Raw genomic sequence first — 9,285 nt, 5'->3', positions numbered from 1 at the left:
TTACATTTACCTTGGACTGCATTTTTGCCAGTTCATCACGGGCAAACATGATTTTATTTCAGCCCTTGGTTTGCTTGTCAATAGTCTGACATCAAAATATATCGAACCAGCTAGGAGGGCAAGGAAGCAAAACAACACGGCTTTGTCTCTGCTAAACCGATTACAATTGACAATCCAAGGCTATAATAAATGTGTCTTGTGACTTGCACACTAGGGGAGAGCCGGAATTTAAATTATAGCTTTGGGTTTTGAAATGCTCACTGATCCATTCCATTCCCATTAAGAGTGCCTTCCGCTCTGCGAAATTAAGTGATATCTTTACATGACAGTTTAATTAATTTATTTTTCGATATGTACGTTTATTGAGTTTCTCCATTAAGCTTTTGAAATGTCTGTAGGTCCTATGCATTAATGTAAATGTGCCATGGCCCATAATTACCTTTGGCAGGCTTAGGGCACTGATAAAAAGATTACATTTTTAAAAACTAAACTCTTCAAACTTCCCCGGTGCTTGGCAGGAAATCTATTTCTGTGTTTGATTTGGAGCAAGGCTGGGAGCCTGCAGCCAACAACTCCAGTGTAGGCAATAACTTACATTTTAGAAGAAAATACATTTGACACTAAATGAGAGGAGGGGAGAGGAAGACAATTACTGTGAGTACTAGAAGCAGCTGTTTATTTGTTTTGCCTTGTGGCTGCCAAGATACACTCTTATCATTAAGGTGCATCTAGAAACGGGGTATTTTCTATGAAACTACTTTGCAAAACATGGATCTTTGTCTTTTTAAGGGGCTGCCCCAAAGTGAGTTTATCTTCCTTTTTCACAATAGCTCTGCGCTAGCCAAGAATGCCGGATTCTCCCCTTGCCGCCTCCTCCCTCTTTTCTAAAAATGAACTTTTCAGGGAAATAAGGAATTCAGAGAAGTTTGAAGGAGAGCAGATGGCCAACAGTGATCCAATAGGATGTAAAACTTCAGTTAGGTAGTTGCTTGGCAGGCAAGTACTAGCGAGCCCGTGATGTTTCCATAGTGATATTTTCACATGGTGCCTTCCTTTTGTCTTTTAAAAAAATCTGATTAAAAAAAAAAAAGGGAGGGAGGATGAAATAAAATGAAGGGCTCTGTAGACCTGCACATTTAGCGTGGTATAATTAACTCTGTCCTTCCCAGGGGTGGTGACTTGGGCTCATTGCTGCTTTCTGGCTGAGGAGCGATGCGCTGACCTCAGCTACGGTCAGACTCATCAGCTGCTGCGGCACTCGTGGGGGCCAGGGCCGCCTGCGTTGCTGGATAAAGCAGGGACAGCTTCTGAAATTAAGAAGTGACTCAGATCATAGTGCTCTTGGAGGGGAAACTGCCTGGCCACTGATTTTTGTGGTGTCAGGATTTCACATTTACATACAGGGGAAGGCTCGTCGTGGCACTTTAACCTTCAGAGCTTTCTCTGTGTGCAAGGAGGTAGCATAATAAAAATTGACAATCCTCATGACTTTGATTCCTACTTTCTCTTTTGAAGTCTGAGAGGTAGCCATTAAAGTCACATTAATTTGTGAGGATATAAACAACTGCCATTATCTGTGCAGCCATATTGTGCAAGAGAAACAAGATTTGTAGGGAGAGGCAGTATCTTTTATTAAGCCAAATGATACAGTCGGAAAAAAACAGGCAAGCTTTGCACCAACCAGACATGGGGACACCAAGTTCAAAAGCTTACCAGCTTTTTCCAAGCACCTAATGGAAGTAAAACGAAAATAAGTACATGTTTGTATATACTATCTCCCTGCAAACCTTGCTAAATAAAAATCTGGACAAATATGTCTATTGGTTGGTTTGAGCAGGAAAAGAGGTTGTAGGAGACCAGACTCATGATAAGCTCTGCTCCCAAGTCCCCAGCAGATCCCCCCCCCCGCTGCCTCTGCACAGACGTGTGCATGCGCGTGCCGGCACTTTGCGAGGACCCAACGCAATTTTTCCCTTCCCAAAAGCCTCCCAGCGAGGTGCTGAATACGGCAGCTCATTTACTGAGCCCCTCGCCCTCGAGCAGGGAGACTCTCCCGAGGAGAAGCAGCTTCCTAGAGGGAGTGCTCTGGGATGGGGGAGAGTAGTTCACGTTACCTGTGGTTTATAAACTCCCCTGAGTGCCGTGGTACAAGCAAATGAGGTCAGTTAAGCCTGGGAACAAAATTACCTAGCTGCCTTCCTCTGCTCCGGCCTCACCCGCGCACTCGGAGCTCCCCGGCAAGGAGAACCTCCGCTTGTGTAGTGGCCAGCCTGTTATTACTAAACCTGACCCTGGACATAGCAAATACTTGCTTTTTTAAGAAATTAATTTTCTTACCCTCTGCAACTTCTTTCCAGTCATGCTGTGCAGCACTTGTACTGGCAGCAGCCTGAGTGAATCATTCAAAACTATACCTGTTTAGTGCACTTTTTAATATTTAAATGTGTTTATCCCACCAGGGAGCTCCATCAGGATGCTCAAGCTGCCAGTGACAACGGGGATGCCTGAAAGCTCTCAGCCACAGTTGCAACAAAACCTTGATTACTTACAACGTAGGACACTTCTAGTAGCATTTCTACCACAGGGAAGGTCTGGCAACCTTAGCATGGACAGCTGCAGCTCAGGGAGGTTCAACCTCTGGATTTACCTATAGATTTACAGAGTCCTTGCAGTGCTGCAGAGGGCATTAGGGAATGGGTTGGAGCTGGGCAAAGCAGAGTGGCTCAGACTTTCTCATCTTTACCTGAGCTCTGTGCCATGGCTGTTTCCTCAGTACTCACTCATGTCAACAAGTTGTACTGAATGTTTATTCAGTTCGTTCCTGCAGGTCTTAATCAAGGAAGGGCGAGTCTTTAATGTTCCTTTATACCCCGTGGCAGAGCTGCAGAGCACTCCCATTCAGAGCCGCTGCCTCTTCATTTCAGATTTCAGACCACCATCGGGCAGCGCTATTCAGCAGCCATCGGCACCTGCCTGAGCGCCGAGGCTGTGGATACAAACCTAACTCCGAGATATCTTTGCGTCTTCTGGTCCTGTGCCAAGGTCAACCCGGCTGCACTGAGGAACATGCCTCCCTATTGGTCTTGTCTGGCATGTTTTCCATTTTGTGCCCCCTTTTCTCTCCTGCTGCCCCCCGAAAGTGGCAGTGGTGAGGAGCCTCTGCCCTCCTGCCGCTTCAGCTAGAATAATGCCAGCTACCAAGAGGGAATAACCCACAAGGAGCCTAATGAAACAGCAGCCTGGCATTAAGATGTGTATATAGTTGCCATTTGTTAAATTGACAGATGACATTTGGAACATGCAGCCCCTATTCATTTTTTAAAGCTAAATACTCTCTTGAAATAAAGTCTTTGCCATTAGTATTAAAGCCAGGGGCCAGCTGTGCTTTTACACGCTTTCTGGGCACAAGGTCAGATTCCTAGCAGGTATAAGATTTTTTTTTTTTTTTTTTTTTTTTGCAAAGAACTGGACAATTGATGAACAATAAACAGTTACCTGCCTCCCAGATTACCTTGGACTCTAAGTTTACTTTTTTGGACTCTACTTTTATTCCCACCACCACCACCTTTCCATGTAGAATTCTTTATACAAGAAAAAAAACGAGGGTTTTGCAGTTTTTAATCAACTTGCATTTCATCATCTGCTACCTAGTCCCACTCATCTACGTTTTTATGTATCTACAATAAAAAGGTGTCAAAGGGAAGCTCCGAATACCTTCAGCAATAGTTTAAAATTTATTCATGAGCAACAAAGACTATGCTTTCTTACAGACAAATACCTCAGACATTATATTTTAGGAACAGTTAAGAGTGTGAAGGACTCAGCTCATCCAACTCAAAAGCATAGAAATCACAGTAAAGACGCGATATTCCTTTACACCTTCAAATCACTGTCAACACTTCCAATAGCATACTTATGATAACTTCCATTTCCAACTCCAGAAATACTCAGAAGAAATAGGTGCCCAAACTTTATCAAAGTTGTACTCTTAGACAAGCGCTTGGTTGTTACCTCATATGCTGCTTCATCAGTTTTATTGATAAAGGTCCAGAGAACTCATCTGACTGTTGTTTATTTAAAGTCTTTTCAAAGTCATTCTATTTTAACACTAGGATGTCATTCCACTGCTGCTAAGCTGCCACTTCAGCTTATTTTTGCATATAAAAGAGCAAAAATTAAGCCTTGCAATATGCAGAAAAATTGATAACTAGATGGTTACTATTGACTGAAGGGAGGGAAGCACCTTCCAGGGGTGTATACCAGGCACAGGCATGTAGAAGATAGCATGGTTTCATTTCACATCCTTTCCAGTGACTAAACCAAGGTTGGCAAAAGGTAAAGTCTCTTGACAGATGCTTTCTCCAGCAGCTAAGGCAAGAGAAGCCGAGAGCGTGGCCAGCGTCAGATTTGCCAGGAGTCACAGCCACACGGGAGCCACGAGAGGAACAAGAGCCTGCAGGATGTTTGAGTCACAGGGATGCTTTCTTTCTTTAAGTTTAAAAAAATTAAAAAAAAAAAGATTTACATATGAATTGCTTCTAATGAGGACACACAAGCTCAGTTTTGCAGCAGACTTTCAACAAGGCCAAAATTAAGGATACAATTACATGGCAGAACACTAGACTGAGATCTTCATGGTTTTTTATGTCAACAGTGAAGTCAGCCACTGCTGGTGGGTGGGAAGCAGCTCTCTTTAGGGATGTTGAGCTGGTTGATTTTCTGATTACTTCAGAGAATTTTAAAAATAGCAAATTATAATAACAGGCCTACAGACTCTGTAGCAGCTTTCTGATTAATGTGAACCTCAAGATATATGCTAAGTTCTTGTCCATAAGGTACGCTGTTCAGGCATTTTCTAGATGCTATTTTAACCTGTGTCTTCTGAGTCACATTAGTCAAAAGAATTGGCCTGTAATTTAATTATTGCAAATGGTGCATCAGTGAGTTATTTCCTAGGAAAGAGAGTTAAGAAAACCCAACACCACAATTAATGCTGAAATGAAACCCTTTTGCTTTGGCCTTATGAAAATTTTTCCGTATGACAGGAGCCAAGTGAGACTGAAAGAGTTTAGAAAATTCTATTAGAAAGTCATCTTCACCCAGAGCTTTCCCAGAGACCAGAGGTTTTATGACTCCTTTTTATTTCTTCCTCTGCTATGGGACTACCTAACTGTTCCCTAATTTCCTGCAGAATTATAGGTATTTCCAATTACTTAAGAAACCTTGAGTCTGTTCAGCTGTGCAAATGACTCAGATTAGTTACAGGATTTTAGAACTCAAAAGAGACATCCTTAAAGTCCACAGGGTTTGTAGCTTGTACAACAGATGACCATGCACAGGAATTGCATAACACCCTGTGCTTTCCTTCCTGAAGTGCACTGCCAGCAGTTCCCAGACATTTACACATGGCTCTTTTAGTTTCTGTTTTTCCACCATTTTGTAAGCAAAGGTTTATCTACTTTTGCTTCCCCTAGAAATGTAAGTACAATGCAGTTGTGCACCTGAGTCCCATTAAGCAAGAGGCCCTCACTATATTGCTTCTTCATAACCACACAGCTTGATAATTTAGAACATTTGGGACCTGAGCAGATTAATCAACAAAATCATCAGCATAAAGGATTCTCAGTGGATTCAGAGACTCTCCCAAATCAAGGTAAGGAGCCTGGAAAGGTTTTTAAGCCCTGTTATGTCTGAAAGCACAGTGAGGTGAAGAGCATAGCAAGTTCTGTGATCCACCCCTCCAACCTTCCTTCTATACCGTCATCTTTTAACCCCACTGTGTATCTTGTGGGTACTTTGGGCCATGCACACTCTACAGATGAAGAGCCGACCTTGCTGCACATGCTAGGAGGCTGAAATAGAGCCTGCCCATGCCTGACTCATCCAAACCACCTTGGACACACATTAAGGTGGCGACCGTGCCTGGACTTTTCCCTTCGGACATCTCCAGAACGTAGCCCGTGGCCACGCGTCATAGGTGCCATAAGCTGTGCAGGTGTGAATGAACTTAAGACCCCTCTTATAGACAGTTGAGCTATCTGTGTGTGAGGACCCTACCACTTAGTCACTTGGCTGAACTAGGCTACCATTGCCTTAACACTTTCCAAGTAGCATCCTCCAGGGAGAATGTTTCATGCAATCTATGGAATACTCAAGTGGTATTCCAATTTGGCCTACAGAGAGTGCTTATCTTCTTCCTGACAAAAGAAAAAGATCAGAAATAGAGGGGAATAGGGAAAAAAAAAAGGCATGGAAAGGAAAAATTCAAATAAACGTGAAAGAGATGGCAAGTCAAAGTGCCACAAATGCAAAATGCTAATAGGCAATATTATTAAAGCCTTGATCCTGTGAAACGTATAGGGCATGCATGGGAACCTGTTTTACTTACAAGGAAAGAAAACAGTCCTATTTCCAATACATTTATCTTCTAACTTCCTTTTGCTAAAAACATGTTTGTTTTTAAATTAATTACTTTGGGAAACGGCAAAAGAAATGGGTGCGGCGGAGTTAGAGGAAAAATAAATACTGTGAGTTTGAACTAATTAAAGAAGTGACCCATCCACAGAACATGGTGGAGACCAGGTTTCTGCTCTTCAGCTATTTCTGGAGGCTGACGGAGAGCAAATGGACTGAACTGGCTCTACTCTCCATAGCAGGTTGCACCAGAAGATCTGCACCCTTTGTCCTTAAGGCAGAGAGCAAGACACAAGGAGATGTAATCATAATGAGCCACACAATCTACACACGCCAGGGTTTTTACTTGATCTTTAAGTCTTGGGGAGACTCAAAGTCCGGCATGCCCAAGCTTGGGATTGCACTGGATGCAATCTTTCTGCTGTGGGAAAGCTATTAAAAACCTATTTCTAGTAGACTCTGCTCTCCACCACTTCTAGCCACTGTTCAGAAACTGGTGAACTGATGCTTGTGTTGGCAAGTGGCTTTGCTACTCCAGGTAAACTCATAGTGGGAAACCCCACCAACTATAAAAATCACTTCTCTCTGCCCACCCTCCTCTTCCCTCCCCCCCTACAAGTCCTGCAGGCTCAACGTATCTACATCCCGCTGGAGTCAGACTGTACTTACTTGGCTGCACGCCCCTGCTCCCTGCAGTGAGCGTACAGCAACCCAGCTGGGCTCTGGTGATCACACCGCCCTTGATCTGCCCGGCGTAGGCAAGCTCAGAGCCTCAAAGGTTCCGTCCACCACAGGATGCCTACGCTCGTACATCACGCACACGTTTAGTTTTAACTAAACTTGACCGACAGAGCAGACGCACCTTTTGTTTCCAGGGTAGGTATTTTCAGTGTGCCCTAGCCGGCCACAGTTTTCAGATCCTGTGTCTGTTCCTGTGTTGCAGTATAACAAGCAAAGGCAGATGATCCAGTTCTCGGTGTCTTTGCCTGAAGAGATAAAAATCACATCGTAGGTATTATTTCTTCACGTGTTGTGTCGTTTGCTGAACACTTAAGCATGCGCTACTGAAGGGTTAATAAGTGAGCCAAGGCTACAGAACATAATGCAACTTCACAGCAAGAGATGACAATGCAATTCTTTAATACTGTAATATTCTTTCATGTAAAACCAGCTGATGTAAAAATCAATTCCGTGCTAAATTGTGTTCAGTCCTTTTGAACTTTAAAAAAATGTGGGAAAGATACCAACAGCCCATAAAGAATCTCTAAATAATGTGTTACAGGCTGATGGTAAGTGGTATTCTCACAAACCCATATTTATATTAAAAAAACCTCATGTATGTACACTATATAGACAATCAATTATAACAGCTGAAAGTTAAGTAAAAGCGATGAATTTACATCTACTTCACTATCCATTACATCTCATCTTTGTGAGAAAATGCTATTTTTATTCCAAGCTATACATCTTATAAAGTTAACACAAACAATGTTTAGCCATATCAAAATCTAAATATCTACATCCAAGACACGCACAATTACACAGACGTGTATTATAAACTATACATAATGAGTAATAAACCACCAGTTTTAGGTCTTTTCTCTGTGGAGTTCTATTTATCATGCTTTGGCAGGTAAATTAATAGATTAATCCTTACAAACTTGCACTTCTTTCAATAAACGTGACCCTGGGGCGTGATTTTGGACAGTATCTTCATAATCTAGAACAGCTCATCATTAAGAACGCTGGGACCCAGAGTGGGTCAAAAAGCAGCCAACCAGTTCAAAGGCTTTAAATTTGGCTATCTCCACGATAACTGCTCGAGGGGCAAAGGGTGCTGGTCCCCTCCCAGGGCAGCATCACGAAAAGCCCGTCTCTGCGGCGAGCGCTGGCTCCGGTGGCTGTTGCTCGAGAGGACGGAACAAACCACCCTCCCCTCCCGGCAGCGCGTGTTGCTCCCCTGCGCTGTGGAAAAGGCTTGGCTGTTGCTAGCACAGCAACTACACTGCAGGAAAATCCACTTCCAAATAATTTAGTCTTTATTTACTCAGAAAAAAAAAAAAAAGCTAAAAGGTGAAGGCTAACAAGATACTGGCATGGGAAATATTTTACAGTAATAAAATACTTTGCATGTTTCTAAGGGCACAACATGCACAGGTCCATAGGGAGTCCTTCAGAGCAAGATTTCCTGAGGACCTTGCACCCGTACACATAACTTAGTAGTGGGAAAGCTGCTGCTACATCAGCCTGTCCCATCACGCTAAGGCGACAGGGTCCAAGTTCACTGAAAGGGTTAGGCATAGCATGGGCAACTGGGGAAAGCGAGCAAGCAGAGAAAACAACCAAGTGCCCTTTCTTCCTATGTTAGCTTTACACGCAAAGTTTTTTACAATGTTTTTTGAAACTAAAGTTGAAATTACTCCATATTCCAGCTCTATGGTCTCACTGTTTATCTAATTCACAAAGCTCCTTCTCACATATATGCAGTGTTTCTCATTTGGCTGCTTTTTTAATTAGTATATTCATATATAAATAAGCTTAATTAGGATATGCCTCACTGTGTAACTGGCAAAACACACTGGGGGATAAGAGTGCTTGCCAGGTTGTACCAGGAGCACGGATCAGGCTCCTGGTAACCTGGAGACTTTTGCTATTCATGGTGGTAACACCTAGGAGAGGAATGATGCAATACAGAGCTCGAGGCTTCACATCTTGTCTCTGCCACTGACCCGCGCAGGCAGGGTGAGAGCTGCTCCGTGTCTCCGTTCGCTCCTCTAAATTACAGCACGCTCAGGAGTACATCAGTTGGGAGTTTGAGGCTAAACTCTCGTAAACCAATTTTGATTCCTTCCATCATGTGTCTCATTAAGT

Source organism: Grus americana, chromosome 3, assembly GCF_028858705.1.
Source record: "Grus americana isolate bGruAme1 chromosome 3, bGruAme1.mat, whole genome shotgun sequence".
Lineage (NCBI taxonomy): Eukaryota > Metazoa > Chordata > Aves > Gruiformes > Gruidae > Grus > Grus americana.
Note: the sequence above shows the minus strand (reverse complement) of the source record.